The sequence below is a fragment of the Vulpes lagopus genome, chromosome 6 (genome assembly GCF_018345385.1).
Source record: "Vulpes lagopus strain Blue_001 chromosome 6, ASM1834538v1, whole genome shotgun sequence".
NCBI classification, from domain to species: domain Eukaryota; kingdom Metazoa; phylum Chordata; class Mammalia; order Carnivora; family Canidae; genus Vulpes; species Vulpes lagopus.
Genome location: NC_054829.1, coordinates 85,790,028 through 85,815,518, shown reverse-complemented (window position 1 = coordinate 85,815,518; position 25,491 = coordinate 85,790,028). Strand labels below are relative to the sequence as shown.

Genomic DNA, 25,491 nt, shown 5'->3' with positions numbered 1-25,491 from the left:
ATACTGAATGTGGAGGCAGGAAAAAGGAAGAATTGCAGACCTTGAGAAGGGATTGAAAATTAAACTTTTCTAAGAAAAATCACAGAAACCAAAAATCTCTAATATGTTTGCACATCAGACTTTGTCTTCTATTTATTTTAGAAAACAGTCTTTTTCTTTTCTTTCTTCCTACACAAAAATCCAATGTTTACCTAATATGCCAAGGTGAAATATTAATCAAAGCAGATAGTTGGAAGCATTATGATTATCCCTTAATAAATGTCAAAACCAAATACAGCAAGTTCATGCAAGTGTAAGGTAGTTAGGATAATTCCTACAGGGAATTTTACACCTGTGGCCTATGGGCTTTATTTGGCCTGCAGGCATGTTGTATACGGCCGATGGAGTAATGGCTACACATATTCCACGAAAGTGTTATTGTGTTATTTGGTAGCCAATAATTATAAATTGGAAGATTCATGAATCAGAAAGATTTCATATAAAAATCTTGGGGAAAAAGATGTGGTAGCACTCAAGATGGGTAGCATATGTCTCCTTTAGCTAGATTCTGAGCCCTTTAGTTCACTAGTGTCAGTTTCCATCACCACGGCTTTCCCCTCTCCCTAAATCACCCCTGGACTTTCTTGCCTTTATAGGTATTTAGGTCATCTGATTGGAGGTATGTATAATAATGTCCAAAATTAACCCACTTTTTTTAACTTAGAAAACAAACATATAAAAGCAATACTAATTTTTTTTTTTGAAAGGGAGACAGGACTCCCAGAAAGATACATTGAAAAGAGTACTTATTTTCTTTCTCTTTCTTTTTTTTTTTTTTTTTTTTTTTAGTACTTATTTTCTACCAATTGTAGGAAAGCTGCATCTGGGGCACACTTTTAAACCGTAGGTCCGTAGGTTCCTGGGGGTCTAAGAGGTTTCCCAAAAAGTTTATTTTTAACAAATTCATAGGTAATTCAGACATAGCTCACATCTGGAAACCACAATCCACCCTACCTTTAGCCTATGTTTCAAAAGGTACACATAAAAGGAAATAAATTAAAAAGAGCTAAAATAATGTTACTGAAAAATTATGCTCTGGTACAATTTCCTCCCAATACACTCTACATAAGCAGGAAAAAAATGTGAACTTCAGGTACACAATAAAAGCAACTCTGTATTTAGTTTTCAGTATTCATGCCTCCACCAAGAAAACTAGATAAACAACCATGTTTTTAAAAAAGTGCTATACCTCAAATTTCTATACTCCAAAAATGTCTATATATTGGGGTTTCCTTGTACCTCAGCACTTTTTAAGAGAACTGAAATAGGGGTCTAACTTCCACTTCCAACTGTAAAATGATCCTTCAGCTGTACCCAATATTTATCAACCTCAGTTAAAAGAAAATTTCCAACTTAAACAAAACAGCATTACTAGTGATAAGACATTCAAGTTTGCTTTACTATAACAAATTTTTAACTACTAATAAAAAAATGAGGATTAACAGGTCAAAAGTGTGAGAAATGGCTGATGAAAAAAAAGAAAAGCAGAAAAATGGAGCATACTATTATATAAAAAAGGAAAACTTTATTTGTAAAAATTCTTTTCAAAATCAAATAGATTTTTAGCACATTAAAATGGTACATGCTTCACATTAAGAAAGACTAAAATATCAGTTTGGCACATCATTCATTAATGTTTCCTCCTGGCTTTGGAGGCATTACTAAAAATGAAGGGACAGGGAAGGGACCTGGAGATAGGAATGGAAAGATGACAATATATATGTTTTAAAAGCAATCTTTACCTGCTATAATGAAATTCAAGTCTGTACAACTCATTTCCTTCACAGGGCAACAAAACTTTACTTAACAAAAGAACTACATGATCACTGAAATTATTTGCATGAGAACAGTATACAACTTTTAAGTGCAAAAAAAATAGTAAAAAGAAAAATATATATGTGAAAGAAGTTATGGGAAATGGTTAATAAGTGATTTTAACTTTCTGTCTCAAAAGACTTCTGGATACAAACTCCACTTCTCTAAACAAGAATGTGTCAGCCAATTATATTGTGAATGATTTTAAAACCACATGATAAACTAAAGTTTAGAAACTTTTGGAGCTCTCCTATCAGATACTTTTTACACCACCACAAAGAAAGCATGTAGGCCTACTGAAAGAGCTGATTCAGAGGAGAAGAAAAGAAACTTTGTTAGCAGTCCCCAACAGTTTGGGGCTCTGTAAATAACAGCTGTCAACTAAACCAAAGGACAATTTTTAAATGCACTAAGAATGGAATAAAGAGTTGGTCAAAATATTCTTAATCACCATACATACCTTAATAAGATCATTACTTCTAACCCTGAACTAAAGGTTATAAATAATTCTCACTATTAAAAAGTAAACAGGCTTAAGGGACCAGACTGACAAGAGTCATAATGCTGCCTCTCCCATTTAACTGTCTATATTACTTTGGGCAAATCTCTATCTCAGTTTCCTTACTCGTAAAAATGAAGATAATAGTAGTATCTACCTTAAGGCTGCTTTGAGGAATTAAACTTTTACTACATGAAACAGTATACTTTATAAGTGTGTATGTTATTATTATTATCTAAACATCCTTGTAAATCAATAACGTACCCTCAAGTACATCTTCTAATTGTCTAAAGCATTGGCTAAAAGAATATGATGCATTATAATACGTAAGCCTTTTCAATATAAAAAAATTTTCACGTAAAATATAATCTGTTTCTCAACAAAACAATTCTGTATGTCATAGCTCTTCAAAATCTAATCTTTCAACTCCTAAAACAGGTTGGTTTTCCCTTACATATCACCATTTAGATATTTTTGGTTCTTTCTGGTGTTTTCTAAAATTAAAGCTTTCATATTTGTATTCTTTTGTATTTACCCAAAGAATACAAAACTACTAATTCAAAGGGATACATGTACTCTGATGTTTATAGCAGCATTATCTATAACAGCCTAATTATGGAAACAGCCCAAGTGTCCATCGACTGATGAACAGATAAACACACAAATACACACACACAGACACACACTGGAATATAAGCCATAAAAAAAATGAAATCTTGTCATTTGCAACATGGATGGAGCTAGAGTATAATGCTAAATGAGTAAGTCGGAGAAAGACAAAAAGCATATGATTTTACTCGTGTGGAATTTAAGTAACAACAATAACAACAACAAAAACGAGTCTTCGGAGGGGGAAAAAAGAGAGAGGCAAACCAAGAAACAGACTCTTAATTATAGAGAACAAACTCATGGTTACCACAGTGGAAGGGGATGGGGGATGGGCTGAATGGGTGATTGGGATTAAGGAGTGCACTTGAGATGAGCACTCGGTATTGTCTGTGTTGAATCATATTGTACACCTGAAACTAATATAACACTATATATTAACCAACTGGAATTTAAATACTTTAAAAAATATATGAAATTAAATAAAATTATATCTCAAAAAAGGTGTTTTATTTTAAATCAGACTATAATTAAAGATTTACGTTAATCAGACAATAATTAAAGATAATGTTAAATACATTTAAAAACAATTTCTACTAATTTTAAATACATAAGACTAGCTTCTCTATTTTCATTTAATGAGCAATGCACATTCTCTAAATTATGTAAGAAAAAATGAAAGTTTTCATAAAAAATAAAGCAAAATAAAAACTATGGTTTTAATCATGCTTTACTATGTTTTATCTTTTTTCTATTTAACATATTTCCATGACCTTTGTTTGACTGTTTTTTAAAGATTTTATTTATTTATTCATGAGAGACACAGAGAGAGAGGGAGAGAAATAGGCAGAGGGAGAAACAGGCTCCTCACAGGGAGCCCAATGTGTGATTTGATCCTTGGACCTGGGATCATGCCCTGAGCTGAAGGCAGATGCTCAACCACTGAGCTATCCTGGCATCCCAACATATTTCCATGTTATACACAACCTCTTTTTAACCGAATTTTTGATGATCACAAAATTCCATTGTAAGAATTCAGAATAATTCATTCCTCCTCTGTAAGCTACTTACGTTGTTTCCAATTTTATACTATTACAAAAATGCTGTGATGAGCATTTAAACATTTTTAAAAGATTTTCAAGGGGCAGCCCAGGTGGCTCAGCAAATTAGTGCCACCTTTGGCCCAGGGTGTGATCCTGGAGACCCAGGATCGAGTCCCACGTCAAGCTCCCTGCATGGAGCCTGCTTTTCCCTCTGCCTGTGTCTGTGTGTGTGTGTGTCTCTCTCTCTCTGTGTCCCTCATGAATAAATAAATAAAATCTTAAAAAAAAAAAAAAGATTTTCAAAAGGACACTTTATTTTTTTTTAAGATTTTATTTTTTTATTTGACAGACAGAGAACAGCAGGAGAAGAGGCAGAGGGAGAGGGAAGAGGAGAAGCTTCCCAACTAGCAGGGAGCCGGATGCGGGGCTTCATCCCAAGACCCTGAGATTCTGACCTGAGCCACTCAGGTGCCCCAAAAAGACACTTCATTATTTTTACTTTACTCAACAGTTTATAGGAACTTGATTGCTATGAAGGCAACAGGTTAGAAGGAGACCCAAGGGAAAGAAAGCTGAGAGGAAAATACACTACCATTCCAGGAATGACTGTTAAAAAGCTCATGAACAATTTCATAAATTTAAATTCCAAAATAGACAAGGGAGTTCTCTTACACATTTTCTATGCAAACTGAGGTAATTTCTTACCCTTCCTTGATATTGTTCATTTTAAAAGATACGACTCACATGAGAAGCTGCAGATAAGATCATTAATTCGAGCCAAACAGATTCAAAATCCCCGTTCCACTACCAGCTAGCTAGCAGTGTGACCTATGACAACTCATTAAGTCTCTCTAAGCCTTAATTTTCTCAACTATAACATAAGAATAATAGCATCCATCTCACAGGATTGTTATAAAAATAAATAATATTCTATGCATCTGATTCTTAAGATAGTGCCTAGCATGTAGTAAATAACACAAACAGCATTATGTCATTTAAGTGTTTCCAGTTTTCAATGTTTTGGTGGTTTCAAAGACATCATATATATATATGATCTGTATAAATTATTGGCTTAATCTACAGATTATGATGGCACAAATGCATATTTACAAATTGCTATATTATGCAGTTAAGTTTTAAACTACTGTTCAGTCTAAAAAGCTAATTGTCAAAATATAGAGATATGAAAATTTTTGTAAAGTCCCTCATTACGATAGTAAAAGAGGATTTAAATAATTTTTAAAGGTTAAATAATAGTTTTAATGGAATCGTAAGAAATGAATTTCACTGTTTATACGATATACCATTAAAATATTTCTCCTTTTAAGGTGCCTAGGTGATTCAATCAGTTAAGCATCTGCTCAGGTCGTGATCTCAGGGTCCTGGCGTCCAGCACCGCATCAGGCTCCCTGCTCAGTGGAGAGTCTGCTTCTCCCTCTCCTTCCACTCATGCTCTCTCTCTTTCAAATAAATAAATATTTTTTTATTTTTTATTTTTTTTAATTTTTTAATTTTTATTTATTTATGATAGTCACAGAGAGAGAGAGAGAGAGAGAGAGAGAGAGGCAGAGACACAGGCAGAGGGAGAAGCAGGCTCCATGCACCGGGAGCCCAAGGTGAGATTCGATCCCAGGTCTCCAGGATCGCACCCTGGGCCAAAGGCAGGCGCCAAACCGCTGCACCACCCAGGGATCCCCTAAATATTTTTTTAAAACAACTTTTTCTTCAGACACAATAAATTCTTTTTCACATGATGAAAGGTCAAATATACTTAAAGGATGCTAAGTGGGAGTAATTTATAAGCTAGAGTGACATTAATTCTCCTAGGTTTTTTTTTCCCTTATAGCTATTTGGTAATATAAAAAAGCAGTAGAAAAGGAAAGTGCACCAGCCACCACTATGCACACTTTATTAGTCAAGATGATGACAATCCGTTAGGCCATTTAGCCAGATAAGATACTATTTTTACAGGCCTACGTTGACTTTTGTTATTACTTAACAATCAACTAGGTGACTTTAGGCAATCCACCAACTATTTGTAAATAGCCAAGAGATTTAGTATTATGTTGTTCAGAAATTAAATAAATAAATAAAGCCAGTCCTGAGTTGGTAAAATACAAAATATATTTTTAAATTATACTTCTATATCACATTTGATATAGTAGATAAAACATTTATCTGAATTAAAAATGGAAAGAAGGGCTTATTTCAAAACATTTTAGGAGTTGCTATCTGCCAAGTATAATGCTAACTTCGAAGACGAAGATTAAAAAATCTTTTGTAGCAAAGGCAATTTGCAGACAACATTCCCAATTAATTTTAAGTTTTGAATCCTACTGATAACTATAATCATAATAATTAAGTATAAAAGCTGACAGGAGGGGATCCCTGAGTGGCTCAGCAGTTTAGCGCCCGCCTTCGGCCCAGGATGTGATCCTGGAGTCACAGGATCGAGTCCCACATCAGATTCCCTGCATGGAGCCTGCTTCTCCCTCTGCCTCTCTCTCTCTCTCTCTCTCTCTCATGGAGCCTGCTTCTCCCTCTGCCTCTCTCTCTCTCTCTCTCTCTGTCTCTCATGAATAAATAAATAAAATCTTAAAAAAAAAAAAAAGACAGGAAAGTCACACTAGTGGCAAATAACCCAACTACTATAGCAGAACACTAAACAGGATGAGATTCTTATTTATTTTTATTTATTTTTTTAAGATTTTATTTATTTATTTGAGGGAGAGAAAGAGACAGAACACGAGGCAAGGGGAAGGGGTAGAGGGAGAAAAAGACTTTCTCACCAAGCAGGGAACCCAATGCGGGACTCAGTCCCAGGACCCCAGGATCATGACCTGAGCCAAAGGTAGGCGCTTAAACAACTGAGCTACTCAGGTGCATGACACTTTTATTTTAAACACTTTTTCTGAATTTATAGTTTAGATAGCTAATTTTAAATATAATTCCCAGGCAGCCCAGGTGGCTCAGCGGTTTAGCGCCTTCGGCCCGGGGCGTGATCCTAGAGACCTGGGATCGAGTCCCATGTCGGGTTCCCTGCATGGAACCAGCTTCTCCCTCTGCCTGTGTCTCTCATGAATAAATAAATAAAATCTTTTTTAAAAATGTTATAAATATAATTCCCAATCCCAGATTAAATGAACCAAGCAGTAACTAAACTACAAAGTATTTTCAATTGAACATCAAACATACTTTAAAGTCAAGATCTGGGATCCCTGGGTGGCGCAGCGGTTTGGCGCCTGCCTTTGGCCCAGGGCACGATCCTGGAGACCCGGGATCGAATCCCACATCGGGCTCCCGGTGCATGGAGCCTGCTTCTCCCTCTGCCTGTGTCTCTGCCGATCTCTCTCTCTGTGTGTGACTATCATAAATAAAAATTAAAAAAAAAAAAAAAAAAAGTCAAGATCTTTTGTCAGCTTGTCTTGTTAAAGTGGTAGATAGCAACAAATGATAAATATATTTCCATCCATAGTTGACTTAGCTCAGTAAGAAATAAAAAAAATTACTTCCTATTTGACACAATCCTCCTCCTAGCTTCAATGAAGTTTCCTCATTATTCTAGGCTTCATATTCCATTTGACCATGCAATAATCCTTATACTTACTTTCCATTTTCTGTCAACGTGGATTTAGGCAATCACTGTTCAAATTATTCAACTTTAAAAAGACAGGGCCTATAAATCCTTTTTTTAAAAAGATTTTATTTATTTATTCATGAGAGACATAGAGAGAGAGGCAGAGACACAGACAGGGGGAGAAGCAGGCTCCCTGTGGGGAGCCTGATGCCGAATTCGATCCCAGGACCCCAGGATCATGCCCTGAGCTGAAGGCAGACGCTCAACCACTGAACCACCCAGGTGCCCTGGCCTATAAATATTTTATCAATATCCCATTACTTTCCCAGCAATGATGATTTCTATCTGAACTTTGCCTCTCTCCTCAAACTTCAAATTCTTCACCACTACCCAAAAATCATACCTAAAAGCAGGTAATCTTGCCCCTTCTGACAGCACTTTCTTAAGATAATAGCATTAAGTGTGAATTCTCCTACACAACCTTATTTTCGTATCTATGCATCAACAGGCCTACATCTGTCTTCTACATCTGTCTTCATAGCTTTGCCTTCAACCTTACAGAAAAGTTGCTCTCCTGTGACTAATGCTAACAATTCTACCTAGGACTCATTCCTTCCCATCCAGAGCCTCACAAAAGGAAATTACTGTTTCACTTTTTCTGGTATCACTTCCTTTAGAATCTGTCATTTTACCATCATGTCTTAAAAATAATTTTTTTTCTGACCTATGAAATCTTCTAGATCATCCAAATATCACCTGTTTGGCCACCAAATGCTATCCTCCATTTCAATTTCCTTCCTATTCCCCTCCTTATCAGTAAAGTGCTGCTTTTGAAGGTAATAACATTCTATTGATCATACCATTCTTTTTCTTCTACTTTTCTTCAGTCATCTTTCTTTGGCTCCCTGCGGCATCTGGCACCTTGGCACCAAAAGGTCGCATATTCCCTGAAAGACTCTCCTAAATGCACTTCTTTAGCATTGCACTTCCCCAGCTCTTTTACTCTTTAGATACTTCCTTCCCTGTCCCAGTACTTCCCTCACTTTCACAGGCCATCTTCAGTGCTTCTTAAAAACTTCCTCTTCTGAATCTACTCACTCAAATCTTTTATTCTGTTGAGAACACCATGCTCAGTCCCAGACATCTAAGAAGATCTTCAAAACAGTGTCAGGCTCAACCCCTACGTGAATTCTGATAGAATCAAGCCACACTTTCTTCCTTAACAGTTTTCTTGTACTTATTCACTGTTTTCTAATATATATAAGGGTTTCCTGGCTGCATTTTTTTAACCTAGATTTTAAGTTTTTTGGGTTTTTTTTGTTTTTTTTTTTTTAGATTTTATTTATGAGAGACACAGAGAGAGAGGCAGAGACACAGGCAGAGGAAGAAGCAGGCTCCATGCAGGGAGCTCAATGTGGGACTGGATCCCGGATCTCCAGGACTAAGCCCTGGGCTGAAGGCAGGTGCTAAACCACTGAGCCGCCCAGGGATACCCTATTTTAAGTTTTTTGATAGGAACTATTTTCCTTTTATTTTTCAAATTTCTCAAAATACAGAAAAAAATTCTGAACACAGAATAGTCAAATACTTTACAGCTGTATAAATTGTTTTTGCTTTTTTTTTGTAAGATTTTATTTACTTGAGAGAGGGAGTGAGCAAGAGAGAAAAAGAGAGAGAGCACAAGCAGGGGGGGAAGAGCAGAAGGAGAAGCAGACTTCCGACTAAGCAGAAGCCCTATGTGGGTCGGGGATTATGAACTGAGCCAAAGGCATTCAGCTGACTGAGCTACCCAGTGCCCTTATTACTTATTTAGACAAAAACCAAGACATTCAAAACAAAAATAAATTTATATTACTTATAAAACATTTTTAATTGTGGTTATTTTAACTATACTCAAACAATCCTGTAGGTATTCTTTTCTACCAAGTTCCATACTTTCCACATATTCAAAGGGATATGGCAGGTTTGCTCACTTTATTTCCTTTAAAATGTCAATCAATTTAGCCTTAACACCACCTATATGTAGCTACTATGTCTATAAAGATCTTACATAGAGGCACCTGGGTGGGGCAATCAGGCACCCAACCCTTGGTTTTGGCTCAGGTCATGTTGGGTTGTGAGATTAAGCTCTGCAACAGGCTCCTCACTTAGCATGGAATCTGCTTGAGATTCTATCTCCCTCACCCTTTCTCTCTCTCTAAAATAAATAAATAAATCTTTAAAAAAAACAATAATAAGTAATATAATAAATATCATAAATTTAATAATAAATAATAAAAACATCTTACATAAAAAAAGCAATCTGATAACCAAGGCATAGTCAATAACCTAATCAAGACAATATATACTAGAGAGGCTAAAATTTGGATGATAAATGCTTTGTCTCATACTTTTGTCTCATGATTATTAGTCATATTTCTGGCTGGTATTTCCCCAATACATATACAGCTGAAGCGGGAAGTGAAAAGGTAAAGAATTCTTGTAAGCTGATTCACTGGACCCAATCATTTTGTATGTGTAATAACTCAGGAATAAAATTCACAAAACCTTATGAGGTAGGTATTACTATATCCATTTTACAGATCAGACCCAAGATTAAATTTATTTTTTTTCCCCAAGATTAAATTTCTTATCCCAGGGACACCTGGATGGCTCAGTGGTTGGATGCCTGCCTTCAGCTCAGGTTGTGATCCTGGGATCTGGGACAGAGTCCCGCATCCAGGCTCCCTGTGAGGAGCCTGCTTCTCCCTCTGCCTATGTCTCTGCCTCTCTCTCAGCCTGCATCTCTCATGAATAAATAAATAAATAAATCTTAAAAAAAAATGTCTTATCCCAAATGCCTCTAATTACTAAAAGAGCTAAATGCAAATCAGATTACCTAAATTTAAACTCTGTGTTCTTTCTACTACACTGCTTCCTAATGTATGTCTGAATGTGAATAAATCATAACACAACCTATAGTTTTCACAAAAGCTAAAAACTTATAAAAAATGAATACATTAACTCTGTTTTGCTAAAGGTCAACCATAACTCAATTTAAAATGTCAATGATAAGTCAAATACTAATTTTTAAAAAATTGTGTGAAGACATATTATTACAAGAAATTAAGTATCAAACAATACAAACTATAAAAGTACCAAATAATTTTAATGGCCATGATCCAGCCTACACAGAGAATAAATCCCGTTTCTTTTTTTTTTTTTTTAATTTTTTTTTATTTATTTACAATAGTCACACAGAGAGAGAGAGAGAGAGAGAGGCAGAGACATAGGCAGAGGGAGAAGCAGGCTCCATGCACCGGGAGCCCGACGTGGGACTCGATCCCGGGTCTCCAGGATCACGCCCTGAGCCAAAGGCAAGCACCAAACCGCTGCACCACCCAGGGATCCCATAAATCCCGTTTCTTAAATATCTTCCAGGTCAAGACACTTTCATTAGCATTATTTATGGTTAAATATCAACTGGCAAGTCAATAAAACCAAGCTCCCTCCCATCCCCCAAAAAACCTAGCATATGATCTATAATTTATCTTTGCATACTACAACGAAATTCCACTAAACTGGAAACAAATGGAGATCAGATGTTAAGAACTCTGGCAACAATAATTGAATCCTCAATATTTATTCTACTTAATTAGTTTTGGGATAGCCAAGTTATCCAGCAAAAGACTGGAACTCCCTGCTTCCCTTGCAAGTAGGGGTGGCCAGTATAAATAGAAGTCACTAGGTAGGGCTTTCAAAAAAACTTTTTGAAAGTATCTGACTTATCTGAAAGGCACACCTTTTTTGCCATTTTCCCCATTTCTTCCATATTCTGCCTGCCTGGAAAGACAATACATTTTGAATAGAATGCTGGTAGTCATTTTGTGACCACAGACCATCTTGAGGATGAAGGCCATGAACTAAGGAGGTGGAGAAGAAAAAAGATATCTGAGTTCACTGCCATGTCCTGAAACTCCCATACTTGCTCTAGAATATTATGTCAGAGAAAAATAAATCCCTATCTTCTTTAGGCCATTGTACCTTGTACACAGTATTTAGGTCTCTTGTACTAGCAATCCAATGCAATTTCTAATTGTAAAAAGCAGAACAAATAATTCATTGCAGTGGTCTTGGATGGAGCAAACACAAAGAATATCTCAGGCAGCATTTCCCATATCAGCGCTCCTTTTTTTTTCTTCAAAGATTTTATTTATTTATTCATGAGAGACACAGAGAGAGGGGCAGAGACATAGGCAGAGGGAGAAGCAGGCTCCCCACAGGGAGCCTGAGCGGGACTCAATCCCTGGACCCCGGGATCATGACCTGAGCCGAAGTCAGACACTCAACCACTGAGCCACCCAGGTGTCCTTCAAATCAGCACTCCTATTATGAGAGATGCCAAGACATCTGTACTTGCTGACAAATAAATGAAAAATAATATATATATCATCTGGGAGATTAATAAGGCATACTAGCATATTAAAGGTTCTAAAAGTGTTCATAGTATTAGTTGGGAAGTATGCCCATAAATACATTCTAAGTAATTTTAGTCTATGCCCTACAACACTCTCAGGAGCACAGCAACAATTTCTAAAAAATTTACAATATTAGCTAATAACTGTGTGAGACTGTGGACATGTACATTTAAAAATACTAGAATTTATTTTTTAATGTACTAGAATTTATATATCTAAGAGGATTATCTTCAAAATAGATACTTTAGAAAAATACATACCCTTGTCCTCAAATATAATATCAGAAACATTTCCAGGACTCTCTTTTCTAATTACATTTAGAGCCGTATTCTAAAAATCACTTCTTTTACTTTATAAGCACTTTTCATTTTAATTCAAATTATATTCCTTAAACATTCCCCTTTCTAAAACAAGAATAAATCTATTATTTAAATGAATCAAATCTACTCTCAAAGAGGTGTGCCACTAAAATGGAGATTCAAAAAAGCATGCTACATTTCAAAAGTAACTCCAAAACAGGAGATGTAATGTTCTAAAAATGGGTAGTTTGAAGAGAATGACATTTATTTTTGTAAGTTCCACAGAGTGGCCAAAAATCAGGCACACATCACCTACATCAAGAAGCGCAAGTAATGGGATCCCTGGGTGGCGCAGCGGTTTGGTGCCTGCCTTTGGCCCAGGGCGCGATCCTGAGGACCCGGGATCAAATCCCACGTCGGGCTCCCGGTGCATGGAGCCTGCTTCTCCCTCTGCCTGTGTCTCTGCCTCTCTCTCTCTCTCTCTGTATGACTATCATAAATTAAAAAATAAAATAAAATAAATTCTTTAAAAAAAAAAAAAGCACAAGTAATGAGTGAAATATGTAACTCAAGGAAAAAAGTAGTGCCATAAGCTCAGACAAAAAAGCACATTTAAGTTCACATATTACTTTTACCCAGTGTTAAAAAAAAACAACCTGTTAAAAACCACAGTATACATAATCCCATAAAAGAGCCCTGATTATTATCCTCATTTTGCAGATGAGGAAATTAAAGTACAATGAGGTTAAGAAACTTGGACAAACTTGGGACACCTGTGTGGCCATTGGGCTCCCCACAGGGAGCCTGGTTCTCCCTCTACCTGTCTCTGCCAATCTCTCTGTATCTCTCATGAATAAATAAATAAAATCTTCAAAAAAAAAAAAAAGAAACTTAGACAAGCTAAATGATAGTCAGAAATCAACCTAAGCAAACTAGCCCCAGAGTTTATGGCTAAATCCCATGCTATTCTCTCTAAATCAAACAGGAGTGCTCAACACCATGCACACCTGTATCTAAAAACAATTCAGATATATATATATATATATACTCAGAGAGGTATCCATACGTTTATAAAGTTTTACAAACCAATTTTTTTAAAAGATTTTATTTATCCATGAGAGACACAGAGAGAGAGAGGCAGAGACACAGGCAGAGGGAGGAGAAGCAGGCTCCACACAGGGAGCCCGACATGGGACTCGATCCCGCGTCTCCAGGATCAGGCCCTGGGCTGAAGCAGCGCTAAACCGCTGAGCCACCAGGGCTGCCCTTACAAAGCAATTTTACATAGTTGTTTAATTTTATCTTCACAGCTGTTCTAGGTCAGTATATCCTGTCAATAGATGGACTTAGTTGGCATGAATTTGAGTAATTAAAACTATGTGGCCATAGACTATTCCACTTATCTGTGGTCTTAGAACTGTGTCGTTCTGTGTACTACCAGTGCCTTGTAGAGGGTGTGGCAGAGAACAGGAATTCAATGTGTATTTACTGAATAAAGGACAATTAAAAAGGGAACTGGGCATTAGAATGTAGTCAGATTGGTCCAGATTCATCAATACAGCCATTAGAAAAACACTCAGCTAGCTTGGCTCACCAAGAGTGATTTTTTTTTTTTTTGTATCCATTTAGTTGGAAGAACAGTATTACTCATTTTTCATTTAAACCGTGGTATCTCAATACAATCTTAAAATTCCTTTGAGGTTAGAAGTCTTGATGTATTAACATAAACACTGAGAAAGAGTCAGTTGTAATCTTACTTAAAAACATAACTCAGTATGGTGTTCATCAGTTACCGTGAGAATGATATATTATGTGGCCACACTAAGATGCTTCCTTTTATTTAAGGATTAAAGGAAATTCCTATTAAATTTTAATAATGGAGAATACAGTCTAGATTTTTCATTCTAAGAACTGTATCATATGAGTGGTGGAGGGTATGTTGACTTGAATTATAACTGAAGTGATAGTATTCCTGGTACTGTGTAATAGCACATTTCCTTTTTGCTAATAATTTGTATACATCTCAAAGCAGTGCCAGAATTTCAAAGTTCTGATTGAACTGAGCTGAATGATAAATATCGGCAATACAGTTTTATCTATCAGACTTGATAATTGATCATTCCTGAATTAAAGTTTCTATTATATTATATACTTTTTTTTTTAAGATTTTATTTACTCATGAGAAACACAGAAAAAGAGCAGAGACATAGGCAGAGGGAGGAGAAGCAGGTTCCATGCAAGGAACCCGATATGGGACTCGATCCCGGGGAATCCAGGATCAGGCCCTGAGCCAAAGGCAGACTTTCAACCGCTGAGCCACTCAGGTGTCCCTATATTTATATACTTTAATTATCAGGGTTTTGTTTTGTTTTTTGTTTGAACAAAACACCTATTCTAGCTTTCATGAAGTACAGCTATAACGATCTATTTTAGCTTTGGTAGATTTTCACACAATACTTAGAAAACAGCAATACATTACATTTGAAACACTGTCTGACACTCATACCTTTAAGTATAGATACTAGCATCAGAATAAAATTAAAACAGATTGGGTGAAGAGTGAATTAATACTATGTTCAAATAATTCCATAAAATTACATCTCAGGACAGGTCAAGAATATGAAAGACACTGAGGCGGGAATAAATCAGAACCTTACAATAAGGGAAATTCTTGTACCAAAATACTGATTATTTTTTACTTCAAAACTGAATTACATTATTTTCTCCAGAAGAGATATCTGACCACACTAAGACCTAATATAATCAATCATCTCTTAATAGTTTGAATGTTTATTTTAAAAATTACACTTTTCTAGAAAAAAACGTGTAATACTTAGCAGTGCTGAAAGAAACTAAATTTCTTAAGAGTTCCCTTATTTTTAAAAAATGCCTAGGCTCTTTCTTCCAAAAAAATCCAAAACAAACAAACAAAAACACCAACTTTGAATATTTCTACCACATTCCCAAGTTATATAAATTCTAACTTTAAGTTATTCAACACGAAAGTTTCATTTTTGTTCCACAGGCTACATTAGATCTAAGTGGGAAAGCATCAAAACATGAAAATGATAATGTACACAAAACATTCCATCAGGCATCCTTTCAACAAAATAACTCATTATCCTGGATGCAACTTGTCTGATCTGAGTAGGTAAAAAAAAAAAAGAAAAGCATGTGTTTATGTTTAAAAAAAAAAAAAAAGTACCATCTACCAATAGAAAAAAAAATACTTTTAATTTAAAATAATGTGTTTCCGTGTCTACTCAGAACACCCTAAACCAATAAAGAAAACTGATATTTTAGATGTTAGGGGAGAGGGTATACAAGTCAGAGGGACTACTAGACACGTGGTACAGTTTCTTCTAAGCTGTGCTACAGTAGTTAACAAATGGTAAACACCAATAAAATTCATGACATCTATTAGCTTCCAACCACCTCAAATTGTTTAGGAACCTCATTTTGTGTTGAAGGGGATGCTTTCCCTAGTGGGAAAAAATAAAGTCTCTCATGTTATGTTTATGTTAGAACTAATATGATCATTTTCTTTTTTTTTTAAATTTTTTAAAATTTTTATTTATTTATAATAGTCACAGAGAGAGAGAGACAGAGAGAGAGAGGCAGGCAGAGACACAGGCAGGTGGAGAAGCAGGCTCCATCCATGCAGCGGGAGCCCGACGTGGGATTCGATCCGGGGTCTCCAGGTCTCCAGGATCGCGCCCTGGGCCAAAGGCAGGCGCCAAACCGTTGCGCCACCCAGGGATCCCTAGAACTAATATGATCATTTTCTAATGGAAAATTCAATCATATAATATGACAACTAAGAGTCTCCATAATTAAAAGAAAAAAAAAACCAAAAACACCTTCACCAGATAGAAAAACCTTGAAGCGAATTCCAACACTTGCAAGGAAATGATGACTTTCTCTATTTCCTGACTTGAAACTGTTGTAGTACACAAGAGAAATTAAGCCATTGGTTAGATTCAGGGCATACAGATACAAATAGTACACACAAGTACATTGAAGTTCCACCTCTCAGTTAACTTTGAAAAGGAAAACCTTATAACTAGGTATAGCAGATTGGGAAAAGATGTAATATAAGCATCAAATATATGGTAATTCTCTGCATTAGAAAAAACTATGAAAAAGTACATATTTTAAAGTATAAATCTGAAGAAAATGAATATACACACCCATTTCAGATGTTGAGAAAATGGAATATAAATTTCAAAACCTCTAGGTAGTATATCAAGTATACTATAATAAAAAGTTAAAAAATTTTAAAAACTCTTCAGGTAATAACAGAATTTTGTGATTACAGAAATGTTCCATATCTGAGCTGCCCAATATAGCAGCTACTAGCCACAAGTGGTTACTGAGCACTTCAAATATGATTAGTGGGAATGAGAAATTGAATCTTAAATTGCATCTAATGAAATTAACGTAAATTTAGCTACATGTGTCTGGGACTACAGCATTGGACAGTGCAGCACTAAGGAAGTAGAGGGTAAATTTGTACCCTAAATTCTGACTCAAATAGTAAAAGTCTTGTAGATGAGCATATACATAGATGCTTCTAAGACATAGTTTGTTTGTTTTTTAAATTTTTGTGATTTATGAAGAGGAAAGAACTATGACATAACATGAAAACGTTGCTGCATTTATGGGGACAAATTTTCTATATTCATCTTCTAGAGAGGACTAGAATATTGGTTCACAAGTTTGCTCCAAGTTGTAATTTCTGAGGGAGCTCCAAAAATATGGATGCCTGGGTCTCTTCCTCCACCACGCTTCTGGCTTTATTGGTTTGGGTTGAGTCCTGGGCATAAAAACTTTTTGAAGTTACCCTGGTGATTCTAACATGCAGCCAGAGTTCATTATTACTAAACTTGAAAGAAAATGAAAAACTCTATTAAGCATAGACACAGTGTGCAACTAAAGACATTTCTTTGCTGGTAAGCAAAGAGGGCCTTGGACCACCCAAATTCAAATCAAAACACCTGAAGGCTATATATGAGCTACACATCCTAAACACTCAGAAATACAATCATAAATTTTTGTTATCACTGTATGTTATTCAATTATGTAAGAGAGATTAGAAAGGAACGAAATGAACTATTGAGTGTCAACTTGCCTTTGCCAATTTTGTGTATATCATTTAATTTCATCCTCAACATACCTTGGGAGGTAGTTATGATTAATTTATTTACAGATTGAGGAAAGTAAATTTAAAGATATTCTCTAGAATTGGACACCTGCTTATCAGACATCCAGTCCATACTCTACAGCAAAAAGATTCTCTCTAGGGAAATTTGTTACAGTCAATTTTCACACTGGAATCAAACAAAAAAAAAAAAAAAAAAAAAGGAAAAGGAAAAGAAAGAACAGGATTCAGTGGTGGAGCACAGGATAAGGCAAACACACTAAAATAGGTGCTTAGGGATCCCTGGGTGGTGCAGCGGTTTGGCGCCTGCCTTTGGCCCAGGGCGCGATCCGGGAGACCCTGGATCGAATCCCACGTCGGGCTCCCGGTGCATGGAGCCTGCTTCTCCCTCTGCCTGTGTCTCTGCTTCTCTCTCTCTCTCTCTCTCTCTCTCTGTGACTATCATAAATAATAAAATAAAAAATAAATAAATAAAATAAAATAAAATAAAATAAAATAAAATAGGTGCTTAACCAGCCCTGTTGCCGTATTATCCAGGTAGCTGATAGCAAACCCTGGGGAAAACAGGTTTGTCTAAGGTTCAAATCTATACCAGCCTCTAGACTAGACCATTTAGGAGTATCTGCCTTTTATACTAAGAACTTAAACAACTGGTCTCCTACTGCCTCATAAGCTATTAGATATAGTCACACATTCTTCGGACAGAACAAGATGCTTATTCACAGCTGCCTAACACTAAACAGGAATAAGACAGGGGGTTTAAGGATTTTTTTCATTTAACCCCCTTTATTATTGGAACTCCTCACAGAGCAGTTTACAGACCACAGTTTTGATATGACATATTTATACTGAGTGTGGAACTTTTATTTTAACCTAGGTCACTGAAAGTCTTCCATTAATTTACCTATTAAAAGCAATCTTTTAAAAACTCAGTTCCTGAGTTGTTCAATCCATCTTAATTTTCAAATTAAGGAAGAAAGTTTCTGAGAGAGAGAGGGGAAAAAAAAGGATAAATCCAGAACAACAGACCCCTACACCCTACCTATCTATCAGCACTAATCCTTCTGAGACTCAGTATCTTTTCTCCTTTACAAGGCCCCTACCAAGTAAAGTGACATTAACACGAGTCACGTTTACTTCCATCAGAGGCTAGAAAGGAGAATACCTTCAACTCACTGTTCTAATTAATGGCACAGACTTCTTCCCAGAGCATATTCCAAAATAAGAATATATTGACAAGATTAACTCCTAAATGCACTGGCTTGGTGTTATGGTAGTGTTTCTTTTCAATTTCAAATGCTATTAATTACTATTTAATTATACCACAAAAAATTTCTTAATTTCTTTAAAAATCATAAATACTTATTTAAAAAGAGGAAGCAGTAGCAGTAGCTCATCCCCAGTAGTCCTTTCCTTCAGTATGTTTGGAGCTGGGCAATTGGATGAGCTTGGAAAAAATATGTTCAATTGCTGTAAGTGAAGCTACAATATACCCCCATCCAATCCTTAGCCTATTAAAAGTGGAATAAGGTAAGAACTTGGCATGCTTTTTCTTAATAATAAAGAATACATAAGCTTAATGAAGAATGATACCTATGATCTACCCAGAAACAACTGATTAGCCAATTCCCACATTCCCTTCCTTCACTGGGGGGAGGCCTCCAGAAAATTATAATGTTAAGTTCTACAACTTCTGATCCCTATTACAGTGCCAAAATTCATCCCTTAAATTGACATTGGTTTTTAATAATACGTGTGTGTTACTCGTGACATAAAAAGTTATTTATAAATATTTTTGGAAGCTAGTAATCACCCTCCGAAAACTAAGTAGGCCTTACATCCAAGTAAACATTTTGGCGGGGCAAATGTAAATTCAAAAGACAAACCTAAGTAATGGTAAAAGTCTAGTGCAACTTTACAATTCCCTAATTGTAAAGTCAAAGTCACTACAAATTAATCTTTTCTTAGTAACTAACCAGAGATATTTTTTTCTAGCTTTAATTCCAGCTTCCATCCTACCTTCTCCCCCACACAAACTCCCACAAAGCCTCTAGAACATCAAAGTTAGAACACAATGTGATTCTGCAAAGGTATAATAAATTCAGGATTGGTTGATAAAGCAGTTGGTTCGCCTCTGCATGAGTTTACTGAATCAATACAAGCATAAGCTTAACAAAAAAATGCTGATGATATTAAAAGGAGAAACAACGCTTATCAAAGCACGACCACAAGCAGCCAGTGAGCGTGATGCAAGTTTTTTCACTTTGATCCTGCTAACCCAAGTCACCACGAATTTGAGAAAATACCAACACTCGTTTCATATTACAGCGGCTTTTCTTGACTGTCCCATCCTTTGGTAAGTCTATATAGAGGTAAACTTTTAAGTCTTGCTAATTAGTTACGAGTGCCCTTCAGGCCGCAGATCAGGTGTCCTACATTTTGTTTAGGTCCCCGCCTTGAAAACAAACCCGATTGCCCCATTTTCTGAGAGGTAAACTCAGCTCCAGGCAGCTCCCTATGAAGTCACCGCGTTTGTTGTTTCAAAGATGCAATTAAACGATCATGACACAAGGCTGCGGAAGAGGTCAGCTGCAAGTGTGTGGAGGTGTGGATCATACGTGCAAGGCCAATGAACACCGCATTGCTCCAAGTCTATTTCAGTGGCAATACTTCTCCCCATTCCCTCTTCTCCAACATATTCGCAACACAGGGCAATGAAACTTTGTAAGAACTTACTCGACTTTAGCAAGCTCTAGCTTTCCGTCCTGCAAAGAGCAAAGGCGGGGTGGGAGGGGGGTGGCGAGATTTAACAGAGGCCAGGACAAGAAAAGCAATAAAAGAGCTTGCATCAGGCAGTGTCTCTCCCTCCGCCGTCTTCCTCCGTTCCCACCCCCTCCGCTCTGAGCCCTTACATACACACATTCTTCTGGGCGGCCTCTGACCACACCATGTCCACAGCCATTTACAGAAATTAGAAACAGACTCCGGGAGCGGGATCCCTTCCCGCAGCCCGCACGGCGCGGGGCCGTCGCGGCTCCCTGCTGCCTCCCAGTCTCTTACTCCCCCGCTGGGCTCTCGTCCCCAAGAGCCCGGCCTTCCTCCGCGGAGAAGCTGGATCCACCTAACGCACAATGGAAGTTCACCCCATCCTTCCCCATCCCGGCCACGCCACCCCGAAGCGCAAAGCAAAGTTCGTTCTCCCGCAGGGCAAGAGACGAGTCGGCTCGGGGGGCCCGGGCAGAAGCAGAGAGAGGAGGGGGCGGGGGAAGGCGCGGAGGGAGCGCGGGGCACCTCGTCTTGCGCCTCTGCAGATGCACACCAGAGCCCGGGCCGCGCCCGTCCTTACCCCGACTTCCGGAGACCCGGTCCTGCTACTGCGGCGCGAAGCACGGGCCGAGGGGACGCGGCGTCGGGGCGGGCCGCCGGCTGCAGCCTCGGGCGCCGAGAGCCACCACCGCTTCGCGGAGCTGCTGCGGGCGTGGGCCGAAGGAGCCGAAGAAGGAGCGTGGGGACGGGGGGAAGGGGAGCAGCATCTCCTTCTCCTCCACGCCTCGGAAACGCCCCTCCGCGGCGACCCCCGCCGACCGCCTGACCCCGGAGCGCCGAGTACCCTCCCCGCCCTCCCGCGCTCGGCGCGCCTCCCAGAGCCTCTGCAGCGACAGCCGGCGGCGCGGGGCGGCTCAGCTCCTGCAGCCGGCTCCGAGCGCTGCAGACCGGGCCGAGGCGGAGCGGGGGGCTGGGGAGCGCAGCGCGCCAGCGAGACGGGCGCCGGGGGCCGCGAGCATGGCGCGGGACCCTCGCCGCACCACGGCCGCCGCAGCTACTAGCACGGCCCCCGCGGCGCCGCAGGCAGCCCCGCCGCCCCGCCCCCGGCCCCGCCCCCGCTGCCGTCACTCAAGCCGCCGCCGCCGCCGCCGCCCGGCGCTCCCCTCCGCCCATTGGCCCTCCCGGCCTCCGGCTCCGCCCCCTCCCGGGGGACGAGGTCGCCGCGGAGACCGGCGCCCCGGTTCCCATGACAACCGGTGCCTAGGGCCTCCCTTTTCGGGTTCTGGCCGAGCAGACGCTCAGGTTGATCGCGGGGCTGCAAAGTCCCTGTCCCCTGCAGTGTGGACTCCTAATTTCAGGCCAAGTTGAAAACGCAGCCGGTCGCCCCCACGCCCCCACGTGCCAACTTCAGAAACGGAACGGTGGGGCCCTAGGGAGTGTGAGCAAGAGGGGAAAGTGTCTAACAGCTTGCTCTTCCCCTGCGAATCTAGGTAACCCCTCCCCCGCGCCCTCCCTTGCCTCCAGCCTTGTTTCCATATTCTCACCGGGCGGATTTGGGTTTTGCAAGGGCGAGGAGAAGAGGGAAGAGAGGGCCGCGCTGCGCGCTCGGCGCAGCAGTACAGCCCCAGGGAAATGGGGCAGCGGCAGCGGCTCTGGGCGAATGTTCCCGCAGTTGGGAAGTGATCCGCAGAGGTGTGCTGGCAGCGCTCCGTCAGCCCCACATGCCCTCGGGAAGACCCAAATCCTCATATTTTTGGGGGGAAAAAAGTACGTAGATTCTTACGTTAAAAGTCCTCTGAAACTAAGATCATCCTCAAGTTAAAAAAATTAAGTGAAAGGTTCGACGTAATCGAATAAAATAAAGAATATCCACTTTTCTATAGTATAGGACTACACAGTGCCACTTGGCAAAGTTATGTCCTGGTAGCTATTCCCCCTCCTGCAGACAGAAGGATTTGGGTTTCAACGATTAACAGGGAAGTCTTCCTGAATTCAGGAGCAAACAGTATCTTGTCATCTGAGTCTCAAAAGTTTGGGTTTATTCTCAGAGGTCTAAGGTAACCTGGTCCACTCTGGATAGGGTGGGACATGGGGTCCTGGGCTGATAGTGTTGTGCCCCAGGTGAATCTAAACCTCATGGCTGCCTCCAAAATGGTGAGATCTGAGGTGAAATTAAAACTGCAATCCTGGGTTCCCTAGCCCCCTGAGGCTGCTGTACGTGTATGATGAATGACGGAATTAATAGTAATGATTTACCTTTGGCGAGCACTTGACTTTTCATTATCTCATTTACTAAATGAATAACTGTGATGGATGTGTTCAGTCAAATCTGCCTTGCAAGTATGCACCGAATGTAATTACTCACAGCGCTAAATACAATGGAAAATGCACAGCAAAATTTTAAGATAAGGTCCTTGCCCTCAGGGAGCTAACCACAGAGAGCCTAAGAAAGAAAAGTAGCATTCTTGAAACAATTTGAGATTATGGCTAGAATGTGCAGCCAAATGTAGCAGACGAGAGAAAGGCTGTGCTGGGTTGAATGGGCTGGATTAGTAAAATTAAGGAGCCAGAGGAATTTAAAATGGCCTTTAAAGGATAGGTAGTGGGATGAATGACATGTTAAAAGACAATTGAAGGAAACAACATTAACCAAAGTGCAACAACACAAATAGAGTGGTGAGAGTAAATAATAGTGAGAAGGCCAGCCCAGTTGAACTGGAGACAGAAGTGAGGGATGGGAACCCTTTCCCCAGTCCTTCCCTTATTTTCTGAAATAGGAGTTTTTAAGTGTTCTGATTCGTGTATGACAAGGGTTAAGGTTGAACATCCACCTCGGCTTGCCACTGAAAGAAAGTTCATGTATTTATTAGAAAGAAAAGCAAATCCATAATACTTGGAATAGCTTGCAAGTTCAAGTTGGAAAGAAAAAATAAAGAGTATAGTGTTGGAAATTTTCTCAAAAGTAGACAAACCAGTGTTGTGAGCATTGTTTTGTTGTTGTTGTTAAGTCCATTTCAGGCGGTTGCCCTCAAGGCTTTTTCACTAGTAATCCTTCTGTATGAGGTAAAAGGCTGGTTACACAAAAGAGAAATCTACAAGTTGATCTCCTTTTGGATATAATGTAAAATTAAAATACATAGAATACAAGTAGAGCCCAGAACTATGTTACAAATGCTATGGCAAAATTAAGAGGAATTATGGTATATAGGAATGATTCAATAATAGATTCAATAGTATATGTATATAAGAATGATTCAATAATAATATATTTGGTTGAGAATATATTAATAAGGAAGAAAAAAAATCTGTATGAGTGTTTCAGTTGATAATGAAAAGAATTTAGTAAAATCCAGCCATCATTCCTTAAAAACTTTTAAAGAATTTAGAATAATTTAACAATATATATTTTATACCCAATCCAGAAACTTGTTTTATAATGAAACACAATTATTCGCATTGAAGTCAGAAACATGGCAAGGATGCTCATTATCATACCATGAAAGGATATGATAGATATATGGAATAGAAATCCAGTGACATATGGAATAGAAATACAAAATTAAATACTGAACATAAGTTAGGATTGTCATTTGTTTGCTAAATATATGAAAACTCCAAAAATCAATTGAAAAACTCTTAAAAGGTAAATTGAACACCAATAAAAAATAAATTTATTATAAATAAATAAATAATAAATAAATAAATTAAAAACTCTTAAAAGCAATAAAAGATGAAGTAAAGTAACCAGTTTTAAAAATTAACATCAAGAGGGCAGCCCAGGTGGCTCAGAGGTTTAGCGTCCACTTTTAGCCTAGGGCCTGATCCTGGAGACCTCGGATTGAATCCCATGTCAGGCTCCCAGCATGGAGCCTGCTTCTCCCTCTGCCTGTGTCTCTGCCTCTCTCTCTCTGTCTGTCTCTCATGAATAAATAAATAAAATTTAAAAAAAATTCAAAATCAAGGGATCCCTGAATAGCTCAGTGGTTTAGCGCGGGCCTTCGGCTCAGGTCGTGACCCTGGGGTCCCTGGATCTAGTCCCGCATTGGATTCCCTGCATAGAGCCCTCTTGCTTGTAACTTTGCCTTTCTCTGTGTCTCTCATGAATGAATAAATAAAATCTTTTAAAAAAAATTAACATCAAAATGGAGAATTTTCCCATGTACAAACCATAATAAGAACATACAATATAAAAGGAATCCTATTTATAATAACCACAATTAAATAGCTAGAAGTGAATAGTAAAAGAAATTAATAACTTACTTTAAAGATTTATTTATTTATTTATTCATGAGAGACACAGAGAGAGTGAGAGGCAGACACACAGGCAGAGGGAGAAGCAGGCTCCACGCAGGGAGCCCGACATGGGATTCAATCCGGGGTCTCCAGGATCACGCCCTGGGCTGAAGGCAGCACTAAACCACTGAGCCACCGGGCTGCCTTAAAACTTACTTTAAATGTGAATTTATGAGACAAAAATATTTAAATAAAGAAGAGATAGGGTGCCTGGGTGGCTCAGTTGGTTGAGCATCGAACTCTGAGCTTAGCTTGGGTCATGATTCAAATCCTGCTTTGGGCTCCAATCTGGATACTTAAGGAAAAAAAAGAAAAAAAATCATAAAAAATAAGAGATATACTTCCTCTCAGGGGTGTAGGTGGTACAGTTGGTTAGGCAACTGACTTTGGTTTGGGCCCCAGTATGTTCCCAGGTTCTTCACTTCAGGATCATGATCTAAGAGGCATGAGATTGAGCCCCAAGTTGGGCTCTGTGCTGGGTGTGGAGTCTCCTTGAGATTCTCCCTCTCCCTCTGTCCTTCCTGCTTATGCTCTCTCTAAAATAAACAAATAAATCTTTAAAATAAATAAATATCAACACTCAAACATCATATAATACCTTTTAAAAGTAATCTATATATCCAGTACAATTTTAATCAGATGTCTAACAATACTTTTGGGAATTCGAGAACATAATTTAAAAATTCATTTGGAATATTAACCTCTTAAAAATAACCAAGAAGATCTTAAAAAAAATAAATGAGGAGGAAGTACATTAAAAGCTATTAAATTATAAATCACAATGGTTAACAGCAGGCTTGACACCAGATCGCCCACAATATAAGATAAAATGGTTGACTACAGTATATACTAAAGGAGGAACATGCATCATTAAATAGTGTTGAGAAATTTATTTCTTGTTTATCTTTTCAGTCCCACATATACACATATTCTTTT

At 38.5% G+C, this 25,491-nt stretch overlaps 1 protein-coding gene across 11 annotated transcripts in view; it reads right to left on the bottom strand.

The window, feature by feature from the left end:
• PTPN13 (protein tyrosine phosphatase non-receptor type 13) overlaps nt 1–21,908 on the bottom strand; it is a 206,643-nt gene extending 184,735 nt beyond the window's left edge. For 6 of the 11 annotated variants that reach the window (XM_041760241.1, XM_041760240.1, XM_041760243.1 and 3 more), the window contains exon 1: nt 20,843–21,306. The gene's annotated coding sequence lies outside the window, so the exon portion shown is untranslated. Of the gene's footprint in view, nt 1–20,842; nt 21,308–21,806 lie in introns of those variants that run through there. The other 5 variants (XM_041760238.1, XM_041760242.1, XM_041760248.1 and 2 more) reach the window with 3 other exon arrangements.
• Nucleotides 21,909–25,491: the final 3,583 nt, after the last annotated feature.